We start from the raw sequence: 11,487 nt of genomic DNA, 5'->3' as shown, positions 1-11,487 counted from the left end.
ATTTCAGGAGTACGGCGGCAAGTACCATGGAGCCGGCAATAGGGGCCTCTACGTGTGCTTTTGGTAGTCACAAGTGGAGGCCGTATAGAGGTATCTTTACTATGAATGCTATCATGCATGCCAATCATAAGAAAACATTAGATCAGGAGTTTGGCAGAGGTTGAATTCAGTATTGAATTATGAGAAAATTTAGGGAGCCCATGAAATTGTGGATGTAAAGGAGAGCTACTAGGAGTGGGAGAGATCCTATTAAAGTATAAAATAAGAAGTAGAGCCCTGCGTTTAGTCGTTCAGTTTGATTCCCCCATCGGGTAATAATGATCAGGGTTGGGATTAGTGTTGCCTCAAATAGGATGTAAAAGAAGATAAGTTCAGAGGCGGTGAAAGTTATAATTAGGAACAACTGGAGAAGAATCAGTATTGAAATATATAGTTTTTTTCGAGTTAAGGGTTCTTTTGATAAATGGTGTTGGCTTGCTATAAGTATAAGGGGTAGAAGTCATGTTGTAAGTGCTAGTAGCGGTGCTGATAGGGAGTCAGAGAAAAATATTAAGGAGGGGTTCAATGTATTATCATTTGGTTGATTCAGGTAGAATAAGCTGATTAAGCTGATTAGCAAACCATATGTTGTCGTGTTAATTCAGATTATGTTAGGCTTTGATACTCATGTAAGGGGGATCAGTATGATAGTGGGGATGATAATTTTTAGCATTGTAAGAGGTTTAGGTTTTGTACGTAATCAGTCCCGTAGGTGTTAGATACTATAACTAGTAGAGATAGTCCTAATGCTGCTTCGCAGGCAGCAAATACTAGTAGTACGATTGGTATCATGCTGGCTAATGTAAGGTGGTTGTTGAGAATAGTTACAGATATTATTACAAATAGTGATAATATTATGCCCTCTAAGCATAGTAGCGATGATATTAGGTGTGATCGATAAACAAGTATACCTATTAGAGAAAGAATGAATGCCAGAAAGATATTAATATATACTATGGACATATGATAATTATGAGATAAATCATAATCTAATGAGTCGAAATCATTTGTTTTGGCTTAAACTAATTATCATATTCGGTTCATTCTAGCCCCTTTTCGGTTCATTCGTACGCTAGGCTTGCAGCTAGGAGGGAGATTAGTAGGAGTGCTATGATAAGTATTGTTGTCAACTTGTTGGTTTGTGACGCTCAGGGAAGTGGGAGTAGGAGTGCGATTTCTAGGTCGAAAAGCAGGAATGTGATGGCAACTAGGAAGAATTTTATAGAGAAAGGTAGGCGAGCAGATCCCATGGGGTCAAAACCACATTCGTAGGGGCTTGTCTTGTCTGTATAAATATTTAGTTGGGGAAGTCAGAATGCGATTAGTACAAGTAAGGACGCTAGGGTTACATTAGTTATCAAGGTTAGTATTACGTTTATTACTTCTTTCCAGGTTGATCTGGAGCTAACTGATTGGAAGTCAATTGTACTAGTTATACTAAAGAAATAGGATCCTCATCAATAAATAGATACATATAAGAATAGTCAGACTACATCAACAAAGTGTCAATATCATGCAGCGGCTTCAAATCCGAAGTGGTGGTTTGATGTGAAGTGGTAGTATAGTTGTCGGAGAAAGCACACGATAAGGAATGTGGAGCCAATAATTACATGTAGTCCGTGAAACCCAGTAGCTATAAAAAAGGTAGATCCGTACACTCCGTCGGAGATTGTAAAAGATGTCTCGTAGTATTCGGAGGCCTGTAATAGTGTAAAATATACGCCTAAGGAGATTGTAATAAATAGGCCTTGAAGTATGTGTTTACGATTGCCTTCTATTAAACTATGATGGGCTCAAGTAATAGATACTCCGGAGGCTAGGAGGACTGAGGTGTTGAGTAGAGGAACTTCTAGTGGGTTAAGAGGAATAATGCCGGTGGGAGGTCAGCAACCTCCAAGTTCAGGAGTAGGGGCTAGGCTGGAATGGTAAAAGGCTCAAAAGAAGCCTGCAAAGAAAAATACTTCTGATACAATAAAAAGAACTATTCCGTACCGTAGTCCTTTTTGTACAATAGGGGTGTGATGTCCTTGGAATGTGCCTTCTCGGATCACATCTCGTCATCACTGGTATATGGTTAGCAGGTTGGTTGTGAATCCTAATGTAAGTAGGGATATTGAGTTATAGTGAAATCATATGATAAGACCCGATGTTATAAGAAGGGCAGAAAGGGCTCCTGTTAGCGGTCATGGGCTTGGGTTAACTATATGGTAAGCGTGAGTTTGGTGGGTCATTAGGTGTTGTCATGTAAGTATAGACTTACTAGTAAGGTAAAGACATAGGCTTGAATTAAGGCAACAGCAAACTCTAGAATCGTAAATAGAATTAAAATAATAAAAGTGATGAAAGCTGTGGTCGCGCTAATATTAATAAGAGCTAAGGTAGCCCCTCCAATCAAATGGATTAGGAGGTGTCCTGCAGTAATATTGGCGGTTAATCGAACGGCTAGAGCTATGGGTTGAATGAATAGACTAATAGTTTCGATGATTACTAGTATTGGAATTAGGGGAAGAGGGGTGCCTTGGGGTAGAAAGTGTGCCAAGGATGCTTTGGTCTTATAGCGGAAACCGGTAATTACTGTCCCTGCTCATAGGGGGATTGCTATTCCGAGGTTTATAGAGAGTTGTGTCGTGGGCGTAAATGAGTGGGGTAGTAGTCCAAGTAGGTTAGTTGAACCAATGAATAGAATTAGTGATATAAGTATGAGAGCTCAGGTTCGTCCCTTTTGATTATGAATTGCTAGTATTTGTTTTGATGTTAATTGAATTAATCATTGCTGAATGGAGATTAACCGATTATTGATTAGGCGATTGGGTGCTGGGAATAAAATGGAAGGGAATATGACGATCAGTACTACAATAGGGAGACCTATTATTGAGGGGGCAGCGAAAGAGGCGAATAAATTTTCGTTCATTTGTTTTCTCAAGGATTATGTTGACTAGTGATTTTAGTAGACTTGGTTATTGGGTTTTCCGGGTAGTGGTGATTTGAAATTTTTAGTTGGAATAGAATGAAGAGGGTGAGAAATATTGAAAAGATTATAATAAATCAGGTGGATGTGTCTAGCTGTGGCATTTCATTAAGGGGAGGTTAAAACTCCCAGTCTTTAACTTAAAAGGTTAATGCTTTATAGCTTCTTAATGAGTAAGTCTAGTCTAGGTTATACTATTAAGGCAGATCAGGTTTCAAAATAAGATAGGGGGACTATTTCAAGAACAATGGGTATAAAGCTATGGTTAGATCCGCAGATTTCAGAGCACTGGCCATAATACAGTCCCGGTCGTATGGCTATAAGGGTGGTTTGGTTTAGTCGTCCTGGAATAGCGTCAGTTTTTAGACCTAGTGATGGAACAGCTCATGAATGCAAAACGTCTTCTGAAGAAATAAGTATTCGGATGGTTATTTCTATTGGGAGGACAACTCGGTTGTCTACTTCTAATAGTCGGAGTTCTCCTGGCTTTAATTCTTGTGTTGGGATTATGTAGGAGTCAAAGTTTAAGTCTTCATAATCAGTATATTCATAGCTTCAGTATCATTGGTGGCCTATTGTTTTCACGGTTAAAGAGGGGTTATTGATTTCGTCTATTATATAAAGGATTCGGAGGGAAGGTAGAGCGATTAGGATTAGGATAATGGCGGGTAGGATAGTTCATACTGTTTCTACTTCCTGTGCGTCTATTGTGCTTGTATGAGTTAATTTTGTAGTCAATATTAGGGAAATGATGTAGAGAACTAAAGAACTGATTAAGAATACAATTATTAGTGTATGGTCATGAAAATGAAGTAGCTCCTCTATAATAGGGGAGGTTGCGTCCTGTAATCCGAGTTGAAATGGGTACGCCATAGAGGTATATAGGGGTTTCACCTATAATTTAACCTTGACAAAGTTATGTAATATTTTACTAATACCTCCTGATTGAGAAAGACATAGTGGTTATGACATTGGCTTGAAACCAATTTTAGGGGGTTCGATTCCTTCCTTTCTTATTTTTGGATTACATATGTAGGTTCTTCGAACGTGTGATATGGAGGGGGACATCCATGTAGTCATTCAATATTAGTTGTAGTAAGTTCTACTATAGCAACTTCTCGTTTGGATGCAAAGGCCTCTCAGATTATAAAAATTATAAGCATCACCGCTGTAAGCGAGATAAACGATCCTATAGAGGAGACGGTATTTCAGGTGGTATATGCATCTGGATAGTCAGAGTACCGACGAGGTATTCCGGATAAACCTAGGAAATGCTGAGGGAAGAAAGTTATATTTACTCCCACAAATATAATTGTAAAGTGAATCTTTGCTCAAGTATCGTTAAGAGTATAACCTGAGAATAAGGGGAATCAGTGGGCAAATCCTCCCATAATGGCAAAAACTGCTCCCATTGAGAGCACATAGTGAAAATGAGCTACAACATAATACGTATCATGAAGAACGATGTCTAAGGACGAATTAGCTAGGACAATGCCTGTTAGCCCGCCTACTGTGAATAAGAAAATAAACCCTAAAGCTCATAGCATAGCTGGAGATCATTTAATATTGCCTCCGTGAAGTGTTGCCAGTCAACTAAATACTTTTACTCCTGTTGGAATAGCGATAATTATAGTGGCGGATGTGAAGTATGCTCGTGTGTCTACGTCTATTCCTACAGTAAACATATGGTGAGCTCATACGATAAAGCCTAAAAACCCAATAGATATTATTGCCCATACTATTCCTATATAGCCGAAAGGCTCTTTTTTCCCTGAGTAGTAAGTGACAATGTGAGAAATTATTCCGAACCCTGGCAGGATAAGAATGTAAACTTCAGGATGTCCGAAGAATCAGAATAAGTGTTGATATAGGATAGGGTCTCCTCCTCCAGCGGGATCGAAAAATGTCGTATTAAGATTACGGTCTGTTAAAAGTATTGTAATTCCAGCAGCCAGTACAGGCAGGGATAGTAGGAGTAGAACTGCTGTAATTAGTACTGATCATACAAATAGGGGGGTTTGATACTGGGATATTGCAGGGGGTTTTATGTTGATAATAGTAGTAATGAAATTAATTGCCCCTAAAATAGAAGAGACTCCGGCTAAATGTAAGGAGAAAATTGTAAGATCAACGGATGCTCCTGCATGGGCCAGATTGCCAGCCAGTGGGGGGTAAACGGTCCACCCCGTTCCTGCACCTGCTTCTACCATAGAAGATGCTAATAGTAGAAGAAAAGATGGAGGAAGAAGTCAGAAGCTCATGTTATTTATTCGGGGGAATGCCATGTCCGGAGCACCAATTATTAATGGCACTAGTCAGTTTCCAAAGCCCCCAATTATAATGGGCATGACTATGAAGAAGATTATTACGAAAGCATGGGCGGTTACGACGACGTTATAAATTTGATCGTCGCCTAGTAAAGTACCGGGCTGACCTAGTTCGGCTCGGATGAGGAGGCTCAAGGCAGTGCCTACTATGCCGGCTCATGCTCCAAATAGTAAGTATAAAGTACCAATATCTTTGTGATTAGTAGAGAACAGTCATCGGTTAATGAACATAGGTAAAATGGCTGATAAAAGCATTAGACTGTAAATCTAAAAATAGAGGTTTAAGTCCTCTTTTTGCCAAGCTCTGTGGTGAATTTTCATATTGAATTGCAAATTCAAAGAAGCAGCCTAGACGCCGCCGGGGCTTCTCCCGCCTTTTTTTTCTACGCGGCGGGAGAAGGTAGATTGAAGCCAGTTACTAGGGTATTTAGCTGTTAACTAAAATTTCGTGAGGTAGAAGCTCACCAATCTAGGGAGGGCTTAGCTTAATTAAAGTGTTTGATTTGCATTCAATTGATGTAAGATAGATTCTTGCAGCCCTTAGAGGTGATTTGGTCAGGGGTTAAGTGTATAGCACTTGCTTAGAGCTTTGAAGGCTCTTGGTCTGGTCTAACCTAAACTCCTAGTCCAAGACTGATAATATAGGTGTTAGCGGGAGTAGTATAGTTGAGATAATGATTAAGGGGGGTAGTAGGGTTGCCTTTTTTGTGTACTCGAATTGTCATTTTATTTTTATGTTATTTGTGGACGGGAATATGGTAAGTGCGGTGCTATATGTGAGTCGCAGGTAGAAATATAAGTTAAGTAGAGCGGTGATGGCTATTAGTGTTGGAATAATAATTATGTTATTTTTTGTTAATTCTTGAATAATTATTCATTTAGGGATGAAGCCAGATAATGGGGGTAGTCCTCCTAGGGATAATATTAAGATTAAGATTATGGAGGTGATTAGGGGAAATTTATTTCATATGTGGGATAAGGATAAGGTTGTGGTGGATGAGTTTAATATGAATAGTATGAAGGTAGATAGTGTTATTAGAATATATAAAGTTAAGTTTAGGATTATTATTGTAGGGTTGTAAATAATGATAGCGGCTATTCAGCCTATGTGGGCAATGGAGGAGTATGCTATGATTTTTCGTAGTTGAGTTTGATTTAGTCCGCCTCAGCCTCCTACTAGAACGGATGCGAGGGCTATTAGTATAAGAAGGTTGGTGTTAATTGATGGGGAGATTTGATATAGGATGGATATAGGTGCGATTTTTTGTCATGTTAGTAGGATTATTCCTGATATAAGTGTTACTCCTTGTGCTACTTCGGGAACTCAGAAGTGGAATGGAGATAGGCCTAGTTTTATTGTTAGGGCGGTGGTTATTATGATGGATGCGATGGGGTTTGAGATTTTTGAGATTACTCATTGGCCGGAGTAAAGAAGGTTAATGGTGACTCCTATTATTAGTAATATTGAGGCAGTAGCTTGTGTAAGAAAATATTTTGTAGAGGCTTCTATGGCTCGTGGATTATACTTTTTTATGAGGATAGGGATGATGGCTAGCATGTTTATTTCGAATCCAATTCAGATCAGTAATCAGTGCGAGCTTAGTATGACGATTATGGTCCCTGCCATGATAGTTGCTATAATAATAGTGAGAATAGGGGGTTTTATTAGTACGGGAAGGGTATAAACCAACATTTTCGGGGTATGGGCCCGATAGCTTAATTTAGCTGACCTTACTGTAGAATATAGTGTAAGTTTGGTAGCACGAAGATCTTTGAATTCTTAAGATTAGGTTCGAAGCCTATTATTCTAGAAATAAGAGGATTTAAACCTCTATTATTTACTCTATCAAAGTAACTCTTTTATCAGACATATTTCTTATGTTTGGGGTGGGATACTCGCGGTAATAATGGGTAAGGCAACATGTCATATGCATAGGGCTAAAGTTAGGGGTAGAAAATTTTTTCACAATAAGTGTATTAATTGATCATAGCGGAATCGAGGGTATGATGCTCGAATTCATAGGAAGCAGATAGTTAGTAAGAGGGTTTTTATAGTGAAGTTAATAGAGTAGAGTTCTGGTATAAATGGGTTGTGGAATGCACCGAAGAATAGAATTGTTGTGAGGATATTTATTATAATGATATTTGCGTACTCTGCTAGAAAGAATAGGGCAAAAGGACCCGCTGCATACTCTACGTTAAATCCAGAAACTAGTTCGGATTCTCCTTCAGTTAAGTCGAAGGGGGCTCGGTTAGTTTCTGCTAGAGTAGAAATGAATCATATCATGGCTAGGGGCCAGGCCGGAAAGATTAGTCATATATGTTCTTGGGTGATAATTAGTGTGGATAGTGTAAATGACCCGTTTATTAGGAGGACTGATAGGAGAATGATTGCTAGTGTTACTTCATATGAGATTGTTTGAGCTACTGCTCGGAGGGCTCCGATTAGAGCGTATTTGGAGTTTGAGGCTCATCCTGACCAAAGGATGGAGTATACGGCGAGACTTGATATTGCTAGTATGAATAGGACTCCTAAGTTTATATTAATGAGTGGGTAGGGCATTGGGAGAGGGATTCATATAGTTAGGGCTAGTGATAGAGCTAGAATGGGGGCTAGAATGAATATTGATATGGAGGATGTAAGTGGTCGTAGAGGTTCTTTTGTGAAGAGTTTTACTGCATCTGCGATTGGTTGAAGGAGGCCGTAGGGGCCTACGATATTAGGCCCTTTTCGAAGTTGTATGTAGCCTAAGACTTTTCGTTCAACGAGGGTGAGGAAGGCTACGGCAAGAAGGATTGGGATGATAAGAGAGATAATGTTGATAAAGAACATTTTGTTAGGGAGAGGAATTGAACCTCTGATAATAAAGGTTTAAGTTTTACGCAGTTACCGGGCTCTGCCACCCTAACAAAGCCCCTTTTCTCGGGCTTATGAGGAGATAAACTGGTTAGATTGAGTTGACTTCATCTATTAGTTTTAAGGCGCCTTTGTGAGGTAGGCCTTACATCCCTTGTCCTTTCGTACTGGGGGAGGTTATATAATAGATAGAAACCGACCTGGATTACTCCGGTCTGAACTCAGATCACGTAGGACTTTAATCGTTGAACAAACGAACCCTTAATAGCTGCTGCACCATTAGGATGTCCTGATCCAACATCGAGGTCGTAAACCCTATTGTCGATATGGACTCTTGAATAGGATTGCGCTGTTATCCCTAGGGTAACTTGTTCCGTTGATCAAAAATTATTGGATCAATAAGTGATGTTATATTTTGACTTGTGGGTCTAAATTTTAATCACTCGGGAGTTTTTTTATATTCCGAGGTCACCCCAACCTAAATTGCTAACCCACAATAATGGTGTAATGTTATGCCTTGTAGGTATTTAGTATCCATAAGTTTGGGTTAGTTAATTAAAGCTCCATAGGGTCTTCTCGTCTTATTGTGGCATTCCCGCCTCTTCACGGGAAGGTCAATTTCACTGATTGGGAATAAGAGACAGTTAAACCCTCGTGTGGCCATTCATACAAGTCCTTATTTAGAGAACAAATGATTATGCTACCTTTGCACGGTCAGGATACCGCGGCCGTTAAACAAGTGTCACTGGGCAGGCAGTGCCTCCAATACTAGAAATGCTGGAGGTGATGTTTTTGGTAAACAGGCGGGGTTTGTGTTTGCCGAGTTCCTTTTACTCCTTTTAATCTTTCCTTAAATGCATGCCTGTGTTGGGTTAACAATAGGGTAGATAAGTATTTCATTTTTGGGTTGATATTATCAGATTGTTAACTATCAGTGGTCTATCCGTTTCTGATATAAGCTTATGCGGGGAGAAAATAGTTCTTGTTACTCATACTAGCATTGTTGCTTCTATATTTAAATAGAATGGCCCAGGAGGTATAATTAGGAGTTGATGTAATATGATTGGGATTAAGTTATATTGTTTGTTGAGCTGGAACGCTTTCTCAATTGGTGGCTGCTTTTAAGCCAACTATGGTGATGTTAGTATATACTCTCTAATAAAGGTTGTATCCTGATTCTAAGAAGCTGTACCTTCTTAGACTATATTTTAAATTTACATTAAAATTTTGTTTTTTTTAGGTAAATTTAAAGTTGAACTAAAATTCTGTTTGTGGGCAACCAGCTATCACCAGGCTCGTTAGGCTTTTCACCTCTACCCACAAATCTTCTCACTATTTTGCTACATAGATGAGTTGATCCTTTTAGATTGTTTATGGGTAGCTCGTCTGGTTTCGGGGAGCTTAGCTTAAGTTCTCTTTGTTAAGTCGTTTCTGGCTAGTTCATTATGCAAAAGGTAAAAGGGGTAATCTTTGCTGTTTAATACTGTTAAGATGTCTTTCATCATTCCCTTACGGTACTATCTCTATCGCTCCAATTAAAATTTCTATCTCCTATACTTTTATTATTTAACTAAATGTTTTACTTTATATGTCTGTGATACTTAAGTTTGGGGTTAGTTGGGCTAGCTTTTGTTCAAAGTGGTCATAAGTAATGAAATCTTCTGGGTGTAGGCCAGACGCTTTAGTTAAGCTACACTTTGATTAATCCAAGCACACCTTCCGGTATGCTTACCTTGTTACGACTTGTCTCCTCTTGTGTCTTAGTTAAGTTAATATGGTTATGGTTGTGTCTTATTACTTGAGGAGGGTGACGGGCGGTGTGTGCGTGCTTCATGGCCCTATTCAATTAAGCTCTCTATTCTTAATTTACTACTAAATCCTCCTTCAGTTTTTAATTTCATAAAAACGTTCGTGGAATGTTCTTGGGTAGAAAATGTAGCCCATTTCTTCCCACCCCATAAGTTACACCTTGACCTAACTTTTTTATGTAAAATGATTGTGCTTACTATTCTACCTTTTGAGGGTTTGCTGAAGATGGCGGTATATAGACTGAATTAGCAAAGGGTGGTGAGGTTTATCGGGGTTTATCGATTATAGAACAGGCTCCTCTAGAGGGATATAAAGCACCGCCAAGTCCTTTGAGTTTTAAGCTATTGCTAGTAGTCCTCTGGCGAATTATTTTGTTGTAAAATTATCTATGTTTAGGGCTAAGCATAGTGGGGTATCTAATCCCAGTTTGGGTCTTAGCTATCGTGTAGTCAGATTATTATAAAGTCACTTTCGTGGTCTATTTTATGGTAACTGTAGCTTTTTACGGCTTAGTTAAGTTTTAACTTTAGTGCAAAGGTATCTTAAACACGCTTTACGCCGTGGGCCTATTAGTTTGGGTTAATCGTATGACCGCGGTGGCTGGCACGAAATTTACCAACCCTTTTTAGTATGGCTTAGTCAAACTTTCGTTTATGGCTTAATTTTTATCACTGCTGTATCCCGTGGGGGTGTGGCTTAGCAAGGTGTTATGAGCTACTTAAGAGTGTGCTTGATACCTGCTCCTTTAGATCACTGCTGATTTTAAGGGCATTCTCACTGGGGCGTGGAGACTTGCATGTGTAAGTCTACTAAGAACTAATAGGAAGGCTAGGACCAAACCTTTGTGTTTATGGAGTCGTGCGACTCATCTTGGCATTTTCAGTGCCTTGCTTTATTAATTAAGCTACATTAACTTATACTGAAATTGTAGTGTGTATAATAAATAAAATACATAGTAAATATGAGAGGAAAAAAAAAGGGGATGCTATCTATAGATAGACCACGAGATCGAATGCGTGTAAGACTGTTGTGTTAAGTTAACTAGAGTAGCAATACATTTGTATACAATTTAAATAAAGCTTGTGAGTATTGTATGCACTTAGTCCTGTTTTTGGGGTTTGGCAGGACATAAATAAGTGTATAATAGATGACATGAGTTTATGGGGGGTAAGGGGGGTTTGTATAAGTTAACTTAATGTCTTGCGCGTGTACGTACGTGTACACACGTGTACGTACGTGTACACACGTGTACGTACGTGTACACACGTGTACGTACGTGTACACACGTGTACGTACGTGTACACACGTGTACGTACGTGTACACACGTGTACGTACGTGTACACACGTGTACGTACGTGTACACACGTGTACGTACGTGTACACACGTGTACGTACGTGTACACACGTGTACGTACGTGTACACACGTGTACGTACGTGTACACACGTGTACGTACGTGTACACACGTGTACGTACGTGTACACACG

The 11,487-nt window shown here is 39.3% G+C and overlaps 1 pseudogene; it reads right to left on the bottom strand.

Moving 5' to 3' along the window:
• Positions 1-9,890: 9,890 nt before the first annotated feature.
• Positions 9,891-10,845, bottom strand: LOC144309954 (18S ribosomal RNA; annotated as a pseudogene).
• Positions 10,846-11,487: the final 642 nt, after the last annotated feature.

The sequence above is a fragment of the Canis aureus genome, unplaced genomic scaffold (assembly GCF_053574225.1).
Source record: "Canis aureus isolate CA01 unplaced genomic scaffold, VMU_Caureus_v.1.0 ptg000283l_RagTag, whole genome shotgun sequence".
NCBI lineage: Eukaryota > Metazoa > Chordata > Mammalia > Carnivora > Canidae > Canis > Canis aureus.
This window is presented reverse-complemented; position numbering and strand designations above follow the sequence as displayed.